Source organism: Malaya genurostris, chromosome 3 (assembly GCF_030247185.1).
Source record: "Malaya genurostris strain Urasoe2022 chromosome 3, Malgen_1.1, whole genome shotgun sequence".
Lineage (NCBI taxonomy): Eukaryota > Metazoa > Arthropoda > Insecta > Diptera > Culicidae > Malaya > Malaya genurostris.
In genome coordinates, this window is record NC_080572.1 from 51271730 (window position 1) to 51290990 (window position 19261).

Here is a 19261-nt window from a genome sequence, read left to right on the forward strand (position 1 = left end):
AGTTTCTTAGTTTCTTAGTTTCTTAGTTTCTTAGTTTCTTAGTTTCTTAGTTTCTTAGTTTCTTAGTTTCTTAGTTTCTTAGTTTCTTAGTTTCTTAGTTTCTTAGTTTCTTAGTTTCTTAGTTTCTTAGTTTCTTAGTTTCTTAGTTTCTTAGTTTCTTAGTTTCTTAGTTTCTTAGTTTCTTAGTTTCTTAGTTTCTTAGTTTCTTAGTTTCTTAGTTTCTTAGTTTCTTAGTTTCTTAGTTTCTTAGTTTCTTAGTTTCTTAGTTTCTTAGTTTCTTAGTTTCTTAGTTTCTTAGTTTCTTAGTTTCTTAGTTTCTTAGTTTCTTAGTTTCTTAGTTTCTTAGTTTCTTAGTTTCTTAGTTTCTTAGTTTCTTAGTTTCTTAGTTTCTTAGTTTCTTAGTTTCTTAGTTTCTTAGTTTCTTAGTTTCTTAGTTTCTTAGTTTCTTAGTTTCTTAGTTTCTTAGTTTCTTAGTTTCTTAGTTTCTTAGTTTCTTAGTTTCTTAGTTTCTTAGTTTCTTAGTTTCTTAGTTTCTTAGTTTCTTAGTTTCTTAGTTTCTTAGTTTCTTAGTTTCTTAGTTTCTTAGTTTCTTAGTTTCTTAGTTTCTTAGTTTCTTAGTTTCTTAGTTTCTTAGTTTCTTAGTTTCTTAGTTTCTTAGTTTCTTAGTTTCTTAGTTTCTTAGTTTCTTAGTTTCTTAGTTTCTTAGTTTCTTAGTTTCTTAGTTTCTTAGTTTCTTAGTTTCTTAGTTTCTTAGTTTCTTAGTTTCTTAGTTTCTTAGTTTCTTAGTTTCTTAGTTTCTTAGTTTCTTAGTTTCTTAGTTTCTTAGTTTCTTAGTTTCTTAGTTTCTTAGTTTCTTAGTTTCTTAGTTTCTTAGTTTCTTAGTTTCTTAGTTTCTTAGTTTCTTAGTTTCTTAGTTTCTTAGTTTCTTAGTTTCTTAGTTTCTTAGTTTCTTAGTTTCTTAGTTTTTATTTTCATAAATTCCAAGTTCCCTAAATTTTTAATCAATGTAAAATTATTTCCTCGCTTCGATTTCCAGACTTAAGCACTTTGACTAACCATCTAACGAAACATTGTCGTCTAGTCCTTCAAACAAAGTCACCATAAAGCAAATTGCAGCCACACCAGTAACTGTCGAACAGATTAATGACCCGATAGGAACCGATTTATTCGGCAGCACCTTGTTAAGTAATTCAACCCATCGGGGTGAGACACGAAACACACTCCAAAGGAAGGAGGAGCGACTCTATTTAATTGACAATTTACTACGGGTGAAACCATAAATTTAACGACACGCAATTCATACGCCAAACGTAAAGCCAACTCGTCGGAAGCACCTGACCCCGCCCTCTGCTCAGTCGAACTGGTACGGAACAGGAGACCAAACATTTCATTCCGGCCTAACAAATATTGGTAGCGCAGATCTGCTGTTATTGGGGATTTTTAATTGCCCCCGATGCCAATATCGCTGACGGTGATGGTGACGGTAGTGAATGACGGGATTGGCATTCGAGAGCTGTTTTTTGAAAGTGAAAATCACCTTCGCCGAAAGTAAGGCTCATGGCAGCGATCGAAGAATCACTGAAGAGAAACAACAACAAAGAGGAAATTTTATTCCTCGTCCCGCCAGACGACGAGAAAATGCACAAAACAATATCGGAAACAAAAATGAATAATATTAATGAATAGCAAATTTCAGTTTGAGTGGAAAAATAATCACATTAAGTAAATCAACTACATAACGAGCAGCTTTATATTTTTTTCGACTGCCAAACATGATTCGGATCGTTTTCTTCGCAAACTGCCATCGTTCGAACCAGCGATGATTGACGGGGCGCGTAGACCCTCATAAAAAAAACCAATCACTCTCTCGCACAGCCCAGCCGTCCGACCAACGGTACTCGAGTTAGGTTTAAATGTGCCAACCATGAGCTGGGAATTCAACATTTCTGCTTCCGAACATCCGAACACCCCGAAGGTATGCAGTAGAGAGTGAAAGCTCCGGTCCATTCTCTTGCGCCGTGCCGCAGATGCTCGACATCTTCGAGACCACGGTCAGGGTCTTTCAACAGTGCGAACGAGGCCGCGGCCGAGTTGCTCTGTTTTCTTACGACGGGGTTTGCGTTTGTGCTTATTTTCTTCCATTTTCGTTGCTCCGATCCGGTTTTTTTGTGCAGCCGGTTATCGACACCTTTTGGTCGTGGAACTTTCGATTTCATATTTCGATTTAATGGCGAAGAATTGCTGCAGAAAATTGCTTCGAGTAACTTGACTCGCTACAGCAACAGAAACAACTAGATCCGAAATCGCGTTTGGAAGAGGTTCTACTCAACTGGAAACCCTAGATTTCCCCGCAAGCTTGCCAATGCTGTGGCGCCATTGGTGCCATATGAAGCAAATGTGCAATTTTATCACGCAAAACCGAACAAATATCGGGTAATTAACATTGTTCTGTGCAACCATTGGCACTCATTTCTCATTGGGACGAACCGGTAAACGCTATGCAATACTTTAAATAGACCGGCCACGGATCGTAAACTGTTTAGTCTACCAAGTGCAATTTAGCCGCCTGTTTACCGTTCCAAAATGCCACACATTGCCGAACGTTTCGCGAATTCAAACGTCCAGCGAACGAAGCAGGCGATTTTGGTCTGCTTAAGGTGGAAAAACAAGCAAACTATTGTCCATGAAATTATTCTAATGATGCAAGGAATATTTGCCTCTTCGGCAATCAATCGAAATGCAAGCTCGGACGCTTCGAGTAGACTAACTTATGAGACGCTTCGAGTAAATGAGCAATGGTTTAATTGAATATCGACTGAATGTTAATTTTCAAGGTCTACGGAGCATTGGCGATGGGTAGCAGAGGGGGTCTCACTTGTGTGGGTAGCTTATGCGAGTTACTTCAGATGGCACAAACAGAACCGTAGTAAAATTAATTAAATATTAAAGTAGTAATAAAGTGCACCGAATATAGTAATTATTAATAACTGTATTTGAATTTTGGTTTCGTTATGTCTTTGATGCCACCCCTATGCAAATTCTAAATTCGGAAAATAAAACCACACATACAGCAGCTAGGATTTGAGCATCAACAGGTCGACCAATAAGAAACAGATTTTTGGTATTACACCTACAGCTTCGGAATATTTCTACGCATCCATTTGAGTAGATAAAGCTATATATTTTGGAAAATAAGTCGTTTCCAAATTCATTGCTGCTCCGAACAGAGATGATAATTTTGTAGGGTAACGGCTCCCTATTTCATCTGAGCTCCTATTTCCACCTCATCCCTTCACCTCATTACTTTGAACATGAATAATATGTTACAACCTACCTGAACCAAACTGTGAAATGTTTTAAAATGATTATAAAAGCTATTGTCACACTTTTCCATTGCAAGAAATGGTTTTAAATTATTCGGTGATCGTTTTTTTTTTTCATTTAAAATAAAATCACTTTTCAATTTAGTACACATTTTCGTCTCAAGATTTACAGTTCGTCATGTTTCTGAATATCTACTAATCGATTCGTCTCAAAACATGATCACTATTTCGCACAATCACACAACCATTGAATGCTGGATGACTTCATAATCAGTAATGTTCACTTTGCACTTGTTTAATTAACGAATAAAACTTCAAAAATTACCCGACAAGCAATAAAAGTCTTCAAAAATATGAGATGAAAGTTTTTCACTTAGTTCACTTGATTGCGCTTTGTTTTCATCTCATTTGGTTTCGCGAAGTTGCCAATTTATCTCATAATGTTATGAAACAAAAATTGTTTTCCTTCTTCAAATTATCATCAAAAAGCATGTTTTTGGTATCCGTGACATTAGTTTATTGACATTAGTTTAGTTATATTATTGATATTATTATTGTTTCGGCTTCGAATATTACCAGAAAGAGCGTGTTAAATACTAATGAAATAAACATTGTGGCAAATCTAGTAGCACTGGTTTCATTTCGCAATACGTCAAAATAACGCTATAAAGTGTGTGTGTGTGTGTGTGTGTTTCATTGGCTGTACACAGAGATGCCAGATGTTTTCATAGAAAATATGTATTACTTTGCATAAAAAGTCTATATCTGCTCTATCTGTTTTCACTAATAAAATGATATTAAAAGGTAGTTCTTTATTTCCACTTTAACATGTGATTTGTCCGTTGATTAATAAATTTTCAAAAAATCACTGAAATCTAATACAAATTGATAATCAGAGAAAAAAGTATAATTTTCACTTCTCACTTTTTATGAACCTGTACAAATCTGTATCAAATTTAAGAAAACTGTATAAAATCTGTACTTTAATTTAAATCAGCATGCGAACGCAAAAATCTATACAATACAGATAAATCTGTTTAAATGGCATCTCTGGCTCTGCATTTTGTTTTAAGAAGGGCTAATGCCTAAATAGTAACAATTTCTCTTTTTGTTTTTATTTAAAGCTAACCAAATTAACTTTACAGTCAAATTTTAAATTTAAAGCGAAAGGTAACGGAAACGACAGAAAAATTTTTAAACGTTAAAATGATTTCAAACTTGCTCGTGTGTTGTCTTATAGTTGACATTAGGCCGTTTTTAAGAAGAATTCTGACATTTTGAACCTGAGAGTGTAATAGTGGAATATTTTGTTTTGATTGCTGTCGCCATTGCTAATTTATAGGATGAATAAAGGACCAACGATAGGATGGATAAAAATCCATTGAGATGAAATTAGTAGCCGAGTAGTGAACACATCATAAGTGTTTTTAGCTGTTTTATGAATATTAGTTGAATTTTGAAGTTGAAGAATAGTTGAAGCTACTATTTACCTAATAAATAACTAAATGTTAAAGGTCAAAACTGTCGTTATTTGAACTACTCATTATTTACCGATCGCTTTCTTTAGTAAATTTAGAATAACAATGTAATAATGAAAACAAAACTTAACAGTGAATTTGACGAAAGTCGTGTAATCACACGTCAACAGTTCGGACAACCCCATAGCACTGTTCATTGTAACTTTTTACTCAAAATGTCGAGAACAGAATAAGTATTGCTCAAATCGTTCTCCTGCACCAGCAAACTACGGTCTGTCCATTGACAGTGCTTTTTCATTATTCCACAATAATTTTTTTTTTAGCGATACGCCCGTGAGTTTTATTAATGATCCTCAGTCGAAAGTACTGACCACTGAGGATACTGACCACTGAGGATATTCATCACATCTTTCAACACAGAAAATTCTGGTTTCGAATATAACTTGAATTCTGTTAGCAGGTGCGACTGTATGAATTTAAATTTTACCAGCCAAAAAATTTTAAATTGTTGTGTGCTTCTGCGGCTCAGTCGATTAACAGACGTGCTTTGCGGATCAATGGTTCTTGGATCAAGTCCCGGCGCTCGCTATCAGTATTCATTTTTTTTATTTAAATGAATTGCATGTTATGCAATTCTGGACACAATATTAAATGTTATTCCACGTAAATTTGCGTGAACTGCGACGCTCCATTTATGTGCATCTAATAAGATGTAAAATCACAGGGTTTTCACTAAGTGTGTGCAGATATGTGCTTCTGTGGTTCAGTCAATTAACTGACGTGCTTTGTTATCTAATGTTTCTCGGTTCAAGTCGCGCTGTTGTTAACGGTCTTTTGTTATTTTATTTTATTCGATTTCAAGCCGTATTGAAAATAATATGGCACATAATTTCACATGCTCTTGAATATAAATTTATGTGAAATACGACGCTCCATTTATGCCCATCTTATAAAATGTAAAATCGCAAGACTTTTGTCGATCTGTGTAAGATTGAATGACAATATTTTCCTGTTTAGTATCAATTTTCTTTCCAGAAATTTCATCGTCGTAATCAGCGAATAAATGTTTGAATTCCTCTTTGTAAATATACACACAAAACAGAATTAATTTTACAGATAATCCCCCATAAGATGGAATTCATAAAGACCTAATTTGGCAAATAACGAAAAATTTCATTAGTGATGACTTAATATTGGATCATCATGAATTTCACTGGTTCTGACGGTAATTTGCATTAGACTAGCTAGTACGACTGTGTGAATTTATATGCTCCATTTATCAACTAAACAAATGTGTGTTTCCGTGCTTCATTCGATTAACTGACGAGCTTTGCGATCCAATGATTCTTGGCTCAAGTAGCGGCGGTCGCTGTCGGTATTGTTTTTTTTAATGAATTTCGTGTCATGGAATTTTTCAATCACACAATATTACATGCTCTTTCACGTAAATTTTCATGAACTGCGACGCTCCTTTTTCAAAATATGTAACGTTTGGTTAATCATCTCCCATACTTGATGGTATCCAACCTTTAACCAAACATAGTTGGTTTACGATTACATTTATTTCATGAGGTTTGAAACGTATCCCGCAAATCCTTTGTTCGAAACATTTTGGATTGTTTGATCCATAAATATTTTTAGGACGAAAGGTCATTTTTCTAGACCGCTTTCAGGAGGAGAGGAGCCAACGAACTTTATATAGCGTTTTTTGATGTTCATCCAAAAATTTTTTCCTGGAAGATATAATTTTCTTATAAGAAGTTTATAAACAAATTGTTTATTAGCTGTGGCTTGAAACAGCACCTTCCGACACAGGCTCAGAAATATTTCCATCGTAACCAGCAGTCATAAACTTCACTTTAACAATTGATTAAACAGCAATGCTTTTAATCCACTGGTATTCAATACCTTACCCACGGGAAAATATCTCAAAAAAATTAAGCAAGACGAAACATAATGCGAAGCGGACAGACAAACATAGAAAACACTTAACCTCTCCCTACCCTAAACAAGTTAGATAAATTTTTTTTCGAGGTATTTATACCTGTTGTAGGAATCTACCTACTTCCGTTTCATATAAAAGGAACAACATTGCAGCATTCTTTCAATAATAAAAAAAACTAACACACTGAAGAAAAATATAACAGTTCGGCTGAAAAGTTCGTATAGTTTAATAGAAACACACATTTTTTTTGCCAAAATTCGTTTTTATTATTCAACATAATTGCCATCAGAGGCGATACAGCGATTATAGCGATCTTCCAACTTTTCGATACCATTTTTGTAGTACGATTTGTCCTTTGCCTCAAAATAGGCCTCAGTTTTAGCGATTACCTCTTCATTGCTTCTAAATTTTTTACCAGCGAGCATTCTCTTGAGGTCTGAGAACAGGAAAAAGTCACTGGGGGCCAAATCTGGAGAATACGGTGGATGAGGGAGCAACTCAAAGCCCAATTCGTTCAATTTCAGCATGGTTTTCATCGACTTGTGACACGGTGCATTGTCTGGGTGAAACAAAACTTTTTTCTTCTTCAAATGAGGCCGTTTTTTATTTTTGAAATTTCGTCCTTCAAACGCTCTAATAACGCTATATAATAGTCACTATTGATGGTTTTTCCCTTTTCAAGGTAGTCGATGAAAATTATACCATGGAATCCCAAAATACAGACGCCATAACCTTACCGGCCGATTGTTGAGTCTTTCCACGCTTTGGGTTCGGTTCATCGCGTGCAGTCCACTCAGCAGACTGTCGATTGGACTCCGGAGTGAAGTGATGGAGCCATGTTTCGTCCATTGTTATATATCGACGAAAAAAATCGGTTTTATTTCGATATAACAGCTCCAAACACTGCTCAGAATCATCAATTCGTTGTTGTTTTTGATCGATTGTGAGCTCACGCGGCACCCATTTTGCACAAAGCTTTCTCATATCCAAATATTCTTGAATAATATGTCCAACACGTTCCTTTCATATCTTTAGGGTGTCAGCTATCTCGATCAACTTCACTTTACGGTCATTGAAAATCATTTTGTGGATTTTTTTCACGTTTTCATCGATAACAGCCACTTTTGGACGTCCACTGCGTTCATCGTCTTTGGTGCTCGTATGACCAGTACGAAATTTTGTAAACCACTTACGAATTGTTGCTTCGCCCGGTGCAGAGTCTGGATAACACTCATTAAGCCATTTTTTGGTATCGGCGGCACTTTTTTCATCAAAAAGTAGTGTTTCATCAACACACGAAATTCCTTTTTTTTTTTTTCATATTTTTCACAATAACAAAAGTAGCTTCACTCAAAATGCAATATCTCACAAACTAATAATCGGACAGCTGTCAAATTTATACACGTATCTTTTGAAAGTAGGTACTAACTGAAAATGGTATGGATTTAATTCTAGTGGCGCCCTCTCATAGAAACAATACGAACTTTTCAGCCGATTAAATTGTATTCGAAACACTTATATGTGATGTGACGTTCAGTATACATGATTTATAGTGTTGTGAGATACATAGTGAATTTATATAGTGACGTGATATACTTATAACAGAATTAAATGGTAATATTAAAAAAATTATCCTTGTAGTATTCTTATATTATGTTAAAGCTACCGCACAAATAAAAGTGTGAACACTGCTTAAACAAAACATCTGATAAATGTTGTCAACGAAATTAAGCCAATGAACAAAACAAAATTATATGCAAACACAAATCATGAACCTGAAGTGTGTATCCCATTTATTCGGAGATAGAGGGTAATCTTTGTACTGGTATCTTTTTGACAACAATGTTTTTGACAGACCCCCCATGTCGAAGTATTAATGGTTTAAGTAAAAATGACACTTATCCCTTAAAAGAGAAAGGTCGATTTTTTAATGAAACTTTGTTTCGGTATAACTTTGCATGAAACGCGTAAATTCGAACTCGGAAGCATTTTCGTTACTTTGTCTTGGGTTGTTTGAGCTGCTGACATAACTAGTTTCAAAACCACTGATGGAAGGTGCTGAACTCATTCATCCAGTTCTCCATGATCGGAATTCTTCCAGTTCTCCTTTTGGGGAATTTGACGTTCTTTTTCAACAGACTTCGCACCCGACTCATAGCGTACAGAACCATTGTATGGCTGGTGCTACGATCCTACTGACACTAAGAATCTCTCGAATACGAAGAAACAGTTGATTTTCGATCAAAATGTGTTCCGTGCGTATCGAACGACGCACAAAACAAATCCAGAAACAGTCCAGCCGCACTCCGCGGATCCACACGGACCGAAGGATGCGGCCAGCGCTTAATATTTACCAACGCCATCTGGAAGACCCGTGCAATATTGAATACATCGACCACTGCCGATCGCCAGCTGAACGCTGGATTTTCGAGAAGCTAAGATCACATATTTTAATGATACTATTCTAGTTTTAAGTTAGTCGTTAAATAAGATTAGAAAATAACCTTGGCATCTTAGAGCTTAAGCAGTGTGCCTAAAAATATATTGTAATATTGAATAAAAACAAAAGTCCAGCCGCTGATGTGTGTGTCACACTTGGTTCAAAATGTCCCGAGACCGACCCAAAGATGACGTTTGTGATGTCAAACAAATCTTATTTTGCGAAAGTAACAACCTTCAGATGACATGTGTTAAATTTTGACGTCAATCGTACCAGAAACACTGAACCTAGAGACATACAAGTGATGTTACTTATTAATTTACGAAAAAATGGAAATAACGAATTCCTTGTATTGATAAAACATTGCTTCTTAAAGGAAAAAAAAACCGCGCTAGCCCAGCACTCAGCAATGGGTTGAGAAGTGTTACTCGCACTCAGATCCATTAAAAACAATGGATTAGGCAAGTTTTAATGATCGTATTGGATGAAGACAAAATCATTCCTCGAGAGATTAGATGTGCTGAGATGGTTAGCACCTCAACTGGATTTGCTTTCACGATCTTACGCGAAAATCTAAGCATGCAAATGGTTTCTTCCAAATTGGTGCCATGTTTGCTTCCAATAAAACAAAAGCAACAACGCATCAATGATCCAGAAAGCTGTTCGGGACTGTTTAGTCGCAATAAAAAGGATTCCTTGCGTTGGTATGAAACAATGGACGAAACATGGATCCATCATTTTCTCCGCACTCAGACGGAGAAACCCATCCGAAAACGCAACAGGTAGCTGGAACAATCATGACGTCAGTTTCTATATGGTCTAATATAATTAAGATCGATTATTGTAAAAAAGAGAGTACCATCAAAAGTGAACATTACATTTAATTATTGAAGCGTTTGAAAATCAAAATCGAATAAACAGTCTCATATGATTAAGAAAACGTTATCTTTAAACAAGACAATGCACCGTGCCACAAACCAATGAAAAAAATAGCTAAATTAAACGAATTGGGCTCCAATCGTATGTCGTATCTGTTAGAGGAAACCATGACAATGGTTTCGGAAACAGAGAAAATTATACATGGTTAGTTACTAAATGAAGTTCCGATCACCAATTATATAAAATATACATCACTGCATATATAAGAAGCATGTGTAACGATATCGAAAATCAATTACTTAAACTCGACTAGAAGGTGAATGTTAAGATACTAAAAGACTTCAGCCCTTGTTACGTCGCACCTTACTGTTGTATACCTTCACATCCTTACTCTACCTTCAGTACTAAAATTCTATAGGTTTGATTTTATTGATTATTCCGAGTTACAATAATAAAATTCTTATTGGTATAGATAATACTATTATTATCATTGTTTTTCACCGAAAACTTCAGGTGGGTAATTACCCACCTTTGGAATTTTCCGGTGGGTAGCACTACCCACCGTACCCACCTCTTTCACCGGCCCTGCTGAAGAACTTGGTCAGAAGCATTTCAAGAGCTACCGATGCATTCTAAAAAAAATCACTGTTTGGTGATGATTATGAGCCAGTGGCATTATTCGTGAAATAATACCGACCGATACGTGACGTGTGATATGTGAGAGTTTGCCAAAATTGAACCTTACGCATGGGCCATCTAAAGCGGAGCCCCGGCCAACATTAATTTTCTCAATTTTTGTGTGTGTGTTTGTTTTTTTTTTTTGAATATCGAATCCTATACCTACTAAAAGACAACCCCTTGTTTCTAATTTTTTTTTGCTGTGAACTAAGTTAAGTCAAGAATATTTTGACAAACAAAACAAATAAAGCCATCGGGGAATGCTTTTCCTCATTTGGTAAGATATTTCAGATGTTATTTAGTTATAAATCAACTTAAATCTACACACTTGAAAAAAAACCGTGTAAATCAAAATCTTCTGAGATCGACATATTCGAGCATCAAAAATGCCACATTTTTACAGTTGATTTTATACAATACTAATGCATTTTGATTCTTGTTTACTTGTTTAAATATGCAATTTATTGTTACGTCATTCTTGTGAAATTTAGTCAATTTATGAATTACATTTTCATACATTGAGTCACACGTGAGTTTACGTCATTTGTAAATCTCATATTTTTGCATTTTACGCCCCAATCTGAAACGAGAAATCGAAAAATATTTAGCGGGAGTGTAAAACGAAACGGTTGAGAGTGGCTCATCTCGCCGAAAACGGTTTCACTGAAAGTCATTCAGTCGAAAACTTTTCTGCTGGAAGCTATTTGCACTGTCTACTCAAAGCTAGATATGAAACCTAGATCCTAACGAAGGACAGCACAGTTCGAAGGCTCACGATATGATTTCGAGACAATTGCATGATTCGTTGAATTTCCCCTTCCGACAAAATAGTTTTCGGCGAAATGACCCTAACCCAAACCAGTCGATTCGTCTGCGACTCGTCAGTGTATAACAGTTCATATCGAACTGAAATTCCACATACCAGTAGGGATGTCTGATACCGAGTCGATACTTTGAGATATCGATATTTTCTTTCAAGAATCGGGTATTTTTGGTATCGATATCACATCAGAGCGATACCGTTAGTATCGATACTTTTGGTCTCGATACTTACAGTATCGGAACAGATTAAAGTCAATTCCCATTACGACGGATTTTTTTTGTTTCAATTATAGAGGCTTCAACCTTAAAGTCATTCGCCTCTTCGGGCCAGAAAAACTTTCTAATGCTATGTGCGGGGTTAGGAATCAAACCCAGGTGAGCTGCGTGAAAGACATCGATTAAGCGCCAGGCTCGTGCGTAGATTCGTATGACGTAGACTAACCGTCGTTTAAATTCGTTCTCGACAATCTCGCTTCGTCCCACAAGTGCACTGAAAGAGAGTGAAATGAGCGAAAACCATCAACAAAATACGCACATAAAGGCCATACTCTCAGAGGATTCAATCATTTCAAATTTTTGCACACACAAAGTTCAACTTTCTCAGTGCGCCTGTGGGACGACGCGAGATTGTCGAGTACGAATTTCAACGACGGCTAGTCCACGTCATACCAATACATGCGCGAGCCTGGCGCTTCCATTCCGTCCGTCCCTGGTCCCGTCGTAATAGTAATAGCAATTGTTTCTATTTCTTTGCGTTTTGTCTTCGGCTCATCAGTGCTTAAAGCAGCTCAAATTGAACTGTCATCTTGCGCCTAGTAGTTCAATTTAAACCGCAAGCTTAGCACTGATGAGCCGAAGAAATAGAAACAAAATATGTGCTTTTTACACAAACCAACAAAACTCCTAAATGTTCAATAGGAATTGGATTTCAGTGTAGTATCCGTGTACTCAGATAAGGGTTATGACATGAAATTTTTTGAGAAAACAAGTGAAATGTGGAATCATGATGGTTCCAACACTCCAAAAGTGGCTTGCGCAAATTCTTTGACGTGGACCAAAAGTCACGAAAGGCGAAGTGCAATTTATGTGGCAAGAAATATGCGTATACTAGTGGCACAACAAATGTATGGAAAAACCTTTCTGTACATCATAAAATAATGCCACAGTCGACAACTTTATTTTATTTCGAAATGATTGCTGCGTAAGTATCAATTGATACTTACAGATATCGATACTTTATTGCCTTTTGATACCTTGTAACGATACCCAAAATTTTGGTAACCCCCCTAGGTATCGATACTTGACTTTCCGAGTACCATCCCTACATACCAGCTCAACAGGCGTGAAATGTAAAGAAAACTAAAATACTGAAGTTATGTACCCTAAGCTAAAATTAAGCACGTTCGGTTCATCCTCTTCGGCGCATTTCATATGACAATGCAGGTCGTATAAAGTTTAAGTTCAACGTTTACGTATGATCTTGGCATTGCATTCCATTTGTGGAATTTGACCATTCTGTTTCAACTCACTTCACAGTCGATTCTTAGAGTACAGAATTGTAGCGCACATCCAATTTGGTTTTTGGTGATCAATAATTAGTTTTACGATATTAAATTGTTAAACATTATTCTCAATGAACGATATGTAAAATCTATCCAAATAAGAGTCATCTGACCTCTTCCGATCGTTCATCAAGTGAAACTTTTACTGAGTTAATTACTGAATATCCAGCTGTTTGAAAGTCAGTAAAATTTTACCGAGATCCATAAAAATTATTTGGGGTGCGCGGCTGGTGCTACGATCTTATTGGCACTATGAATGAAACCCTGTAGGTCGGGCTCGAATGCATTGTACCACAAATCAGGGACATTTGAGTTTAACGTTTGCTTAACAGCTTAGAGTGAACTACAGGGTGGCATAACAGTTAAACATAATCAGTTGTGCACTGACGGAACGTAGACAAAAAATAAGATTTTTCACAATTACCACCAGTTTCTCATCATATACCCGGTTTCTTAGAGTTGCACAGATGTTTTAAAGTTTTATACAGTTATTTATTCCAACTACCATTCTCTCTGTATCTATATTATAGGACTGGTCACCGTGTGAGCGATAAGACGAATATCACTCTCATACCAGTTTCCAAGTCCCAAACCGTCACATACGAACAAAAAGCTCTACTTATCCAAGAGGCGAATGATTTCAGTTTTAAAACTTCTGTTATTGAATCGGAAGAAAAGTTTTTTGAGATCCATATATTTAATATCAATCAACGATTTCGGTAGAATAAAAAGCCGAAGCAGGGAGGGGCCAACAAAATATACTAATTGTTCAGTTCCATATACTTTTTTCAGAACTCCGATGAAAAATTTTACCGATATATGGCAGCCGAATCAGAGGATGAATCACACTCGTTATGCAATGCGAGAACCTCTGGCGATACTTCTGGCAGGTAGGATGCCGTAGAGATAAGACTATCATTGAACTCAGTGGCACCTGAACACAGCTACACATGCTAGGTTTCTTCTGTTAAATTTGGCTTATGTTTCTTCGTGTGTTTCACATGCAGGGTAGTTTGATTAGCCAATTGTTTTCTCCCGATCCCGGGTAGAAGTGATTGACAAACCAATAACAAATTCTGTTATGAAAACTAAACATCTCAATGGTAGAAATTAACATTATTTAGTTTGAATTAAGAGTTAAAATATCCAAAATCGTAACAAAACTTTCATGAGAAAAGAGCTACAAAATATAAAATTCTGTCATTGTAATATGAAACCAAGAACAAAATATTTATAGAAGACGAATTTCTCAATTATTTTATATTCTAGCATTCAGAATAGAGTAATATCATAAGTATTTCTCTTATCTGATTCTGATGCAGTTTATTCAATAGTATTTTATTTGAAGATAGAACTACTGGATCAATTTACTTAATGGAATTGGAATAGCTCATCAATAACGAAATAAGATATTATAACTGATTTGATGTTAAATATCAATATATGCAATATCACGAAAATATCAAGTATCGCTGTGATAACACAGAAACATCAAGCCAAGATATGCTGGTAAAAGTTGTTATTATTTTGATCTTCGTTTGCTATTTACACCTACCCGGGATAGGACAAAGCTTCGTTCGAGTCCCGAACAAATCGTTAAATCAAAAAAGGTGTATGTGCATATAAGCAAAAATATTAGTGCTAATCTTTACCCTGATTTAAGTTAAGATTTAATCTTAGAGAAAATATTTGTCCATATTTTATAAAAATAAAACGAATAATCAACGGGCCAGAGAGAGAAATAAATTACTACGTCTCTACTTTTCCTATTAATTGTATTTTTATGCATATAATGATCCCCGGTTTTATCCTAAAGGTGGGTGGTTTTATTATTATATTTTGTTACTATTATTATCATAATAATAATAATAATAATAATAATAATAATAATAATTATTATTATTATTATTATTATTATTATTATTATTATTATTATTATTATTATTATTATTATTATTATTATTATTATTATTATTATTATTATTATTATTATTATTATTGCTATTATTATTATTATTATTATTATTATTATTATTATTATTATTATTATTATTGTTTTAGAATGTTTTTGCCCGGGTTGGTGGTTCAATGCATAGGGCGCTGGTCTTACAAGCCAGTTGTCGTATGTTCGAGCCCCGATCTGGAAGGATTCTTAGTGTCAGTAGGATCCATAGTACTAGCCATGCAATGATTCTGTACCCTAAGAATCGGCTGCGAAGTCTGTTGAAACAGAAAGGCCAAATTCCACAAAAGGAATGTAATGCCAGGACTTTGCTTTTAGAATGTTTTCTTACCTACTTAAGAAACGCAGCTTAGTTCCACGTAAAAGTGTTTAGCAGTATTACAAACAAACTTTCTGCAATTGTTTTTTTTTTTTTTTTTTTGTTGCCATTTGAATTTTTATGCTTATGTTGTGAACAAACGAGCTTAAGGCTATCGTCCAAGTACCATGCGCGCGGGTGGTTTTAGGAAATTTTCGATGATAATTTTGAAAAATCCAGGCAATGAAAGAGCCGATATTTTAGCCAAACGTGGTGCTATTGAGGGTGAAATTTATGAGAGACCGATTGCTTTCAACGAATTCTATAGCGCGTCTCGCCAAAGAACACTTGCCAGCTGGCAAGCTTCTTGGGATAAAGATGATCTGGGTCGGTGGATGCACTCAATTATTCCTAAAATATCGACAAAGGCATGGTTCAGGGGACTGGATGTGAGTAGAGATTTCATTCGTGTGATGTCCAGACTCATGTCCAATCACTACACGTTAGATGCACATCTCCTTCGAATTGGACTTTCCGAGACTAATCATTGTGCTTGCGGCGAAGGTTACCGCGATATTGACCATGTTGTTTGGACATGCGTGGAGTTTCGTGATGTCAGATCTCAACTAATAAATTCCTTGCGTACCCAAGGTAGACTATCCAATGTCCCAGTTCGCGACATTCTTGCTTGTCGTGACCTTCCATACATGAAACTTCTTTATCATTTCATTAAATCCATTGGAGTTCCAATTTAAATTTTATTTTATGTTAAACTGTTTTCTCTTCCATGAGTTCAACCAATAGCCAACTATAGGATATTGAATATAAGTGGTGAACTGATACAAACAATCCTGAAATAGTTATAAGATCATGTACAAAATAAATGTATTTTATTTAATGTAATTTAAAATAGCAACTCGCTTGATAAAAACAGTGTTTAGATTAACTAATGAGTACCAACATACTAATATGATATTCGAAATGTATTAGGTTTAAACTACTATGTATTGTGGATGCCACGGCGAAGAAAAACTTATGTATATTGCCTATGAAATAAACGTATTTATGAAAAAAAAAAAAAAATTTTGAAAAATTTGCCAAAACAAAAAACATACAGACCTTTGAAATACTTTTATCTATCTACAGGGTGAGAATGGCTGGAAAATTTGGAGGATTTTCCGAGTCTCATCAAAAATAGCACTGAAAAATGAGCTTTTTTTTGTAATTTTTCACAATTATTTGAAAAAATAATTCGATGGAATAAATTTTTTTTTAAAAACCCTATGCAGGCAACAAGGATTACATTTGGAAACATTTTTGGAAAACCTTTTCACGCTTTTCATGGAAAATCAACGAATTTCATATAACCGATTTCGTGGAAATTTTTGAAATTCGTGGATTTTCTATGAAAAGCGTGAAAAGGTTTTCCAAAAATGTGTCCGAATTTAATCTTTGTATACAACATAAGGTTTATTTGAAAAAAAAATTTATGTCATCGCATTATTTTTCCAGATAATTGTGGAAGATCACAAAAACACTCATTTTTCAGAGCTGTTTTTGATAAGACTCGGAATTTTCCAGCCATTTTCACCCTGTAGACAGATAAAAGTATTTCAAAGGCCTTATATGAAACAAATTTCTTAATTTCTTTAATTTGATTCTTTAATCATTTAACCACAAATGGCATGAAAATTCATGATTTATTTGAAGTGTTTTAACAAGCTTACAGTAGAATTTTAGCTGAAAACTCCAGTAATAATTAACAGCTTTCGAGAAACCGAACAAAAATATTCATATCAATGACATTTTAATTGTACAATACCTACAAATTAAAATTATTTTGTACTCAAGAAGTTGGAAAAAATAGTTTGAGTCAAATAGTACATAAAAATACAGCAAATTCTAAATTCATAATCATAAATAGAAACAAATTCTGTGTTGATCTATTTGACCTGATCCGTAAAATAAAACAATACAGATTCGAAATTCGTTACTGGTCACATCACTAGCAACAATGTTGCAATGTTCAGGATAGCAAAAACGAAAATAATTTACTACATGCTAAGGCTATGCAATTCGAAATCACTGAAAAAGCAACAATAAAAAGACCAACAAAACGTTTCCCATTCGCCACTTATCTAACCATCCAAAACAAACAACTCGGTCGGCGTTACTTACCTGTTTGCTAGAGATTTCCGTGTCCTGAACCCTCGTACTGTCTGAACCCTTGAGGTGAATCTTCCAGTCAGGTATAGTCTAGTGTTTATCTTGTGTTTCACCAGTCACGATTTTCCCCCGAACTTGTGGAAAGCCTCGAGAATCCGTCGATTCGGTTCACCTTTCGCCACTCGGTATATAATTTATCGCTGAACTAGCCTCTCGCCAGTCAGCCAACAAAAGCCGAAGAAGCAGAAGAAATATGTGTCACTTGAGGTTTCACTCAAACAACCAATTAACGGTGTGTCGAATGCTCTATCGCCTTCGCATCACACATTCCCTTTCTTTCAAACTTTCCTCGCAGCTAACTTCTTCGTCACGAGCAAAACCGCACTGCAGCAATGCACCACTAAGCGAACATACACACTAACACTTTCGATAATCACTGCATGAATCGGAAGAAAAATAAAACTCGAAACTATCAACACAACCTTTCTCCGGATGGTGCGAACAAAAACAAACACCCAGACGCACACGTGTTTATGATCTTAGCAACGGAACTGACTGCGAACGGGTTGCTGCCGCCTTCAGTTTGCAGAAGATTTCTCTTTCCGATGCGCAATCAGTCTCGTTGGGCCCCTCAGCAGGCCTGAACCAAAGGTTCTGGAAATGTCAACACGATCGATTCTAGTCACGACTCGTCTATGCTCGTCTTGCGGGACTTCGCACGCCTTCGACGTGGAAACCGTTTGGGATTGGCTTGCAGAACCGCTGAAACAGAGCTAAAGAAAGCACTGGCGTTTGCTTCGGAACACTTACAGTAAGCTAGACTCGATTTGGCAGGAGAAGGTACCTGCGCTCAGACCGCGACTTAGTCAACTAAACTTGTGCGACTTCATAACATCGCGACCGACCGAGCCACGGTACGGTGTTCGATCATTGCAGCCCCCAAACCAGTACCGCTCATTCACCACATCGCGCTAGACGACCGAACCGATACTCACCACGATCGTCAACACCGTCGACGCCGCCACCGCCGTAGTCAGTCATCGTCATCGTAGTCGTCGTGGTCACTTTCCTAACAACGTACCGGTTGCGGTTGCGAGAGAGAGAAAAACAAGGAAAACGAACATCGAGCGAAAGTGGTGCACTTTGCCCCTAGAAAACCATATGATCGGCAGCCTGTTAATCGTTGACCCCACGTAACGAAGAGAGGTAGAGAGAAAGAGTGGCCAGATGCAGTGAGTCCAGTTCCCAATCTTGCCGGATTGAACCGTGCATTTATGGTGGTGAGTTTCCTTGGTAGCAACTGATCCAAAGAGAGTGAGTTACTGTTGAGGTCCTAAAAGGAACGATCGGCAAACACACGATCTACCAATAAAACACAAACACGAGCTGCTGAAGAGTGACTTTGGCCGTGAGTTTTACGCGAGACTCACCTAAGGCTTTCGGTACAGAGAGAAACAACCGGCTACTGAGTAAAGAGCTTTCGCTATGTTTGGAATGTTTTTATTTATAACTCCTTTTCAATGCTTCATTCGACGCTCGGAAAACCCTGCAATAGGGCAGCTCAGAATAGTTGTTAAAATAAATAATAAGAATTGTGCAAGAGTACGATATTAAAATCTACATTTCACTACATTTACTACCCAGCATCAAATATCTACACACCATATTTTACTGACTTTCAAACTGCTGAGCTTTCCCCAATCAGTA

The 19261-nt window shown here is 36.2% G+C and overlaps 1 protein-coding gene across 4 annotated transcripts in view; it reads right to left on the reverse strand.

Moving 5' to 3' along the window:
* The window catches only part of LOC131436275 (mucin-2), a 486638-nt gene extending 468143 nt beyond the window's left edge, over window positions 1-18495 (reverse strand). For 2 of the 4 annotated variants that reach the window (XM_058604910.1, XM_058604908.1), the window contains exon 1: window positions 17567-18454. The gene's annotated coding sequence lies outside the window, so the exon portion shown is untranslated. Of the gene's footprint in view, window positions 1-17566 lie in introns of all 4 variants that reach the window. The other 2 variants (XM_058604909.1, XM_058604914.1) reach the window with 2 other exon arrangements.
* Window positions 18496-19261: the final 766 nt, after the last annotated feature.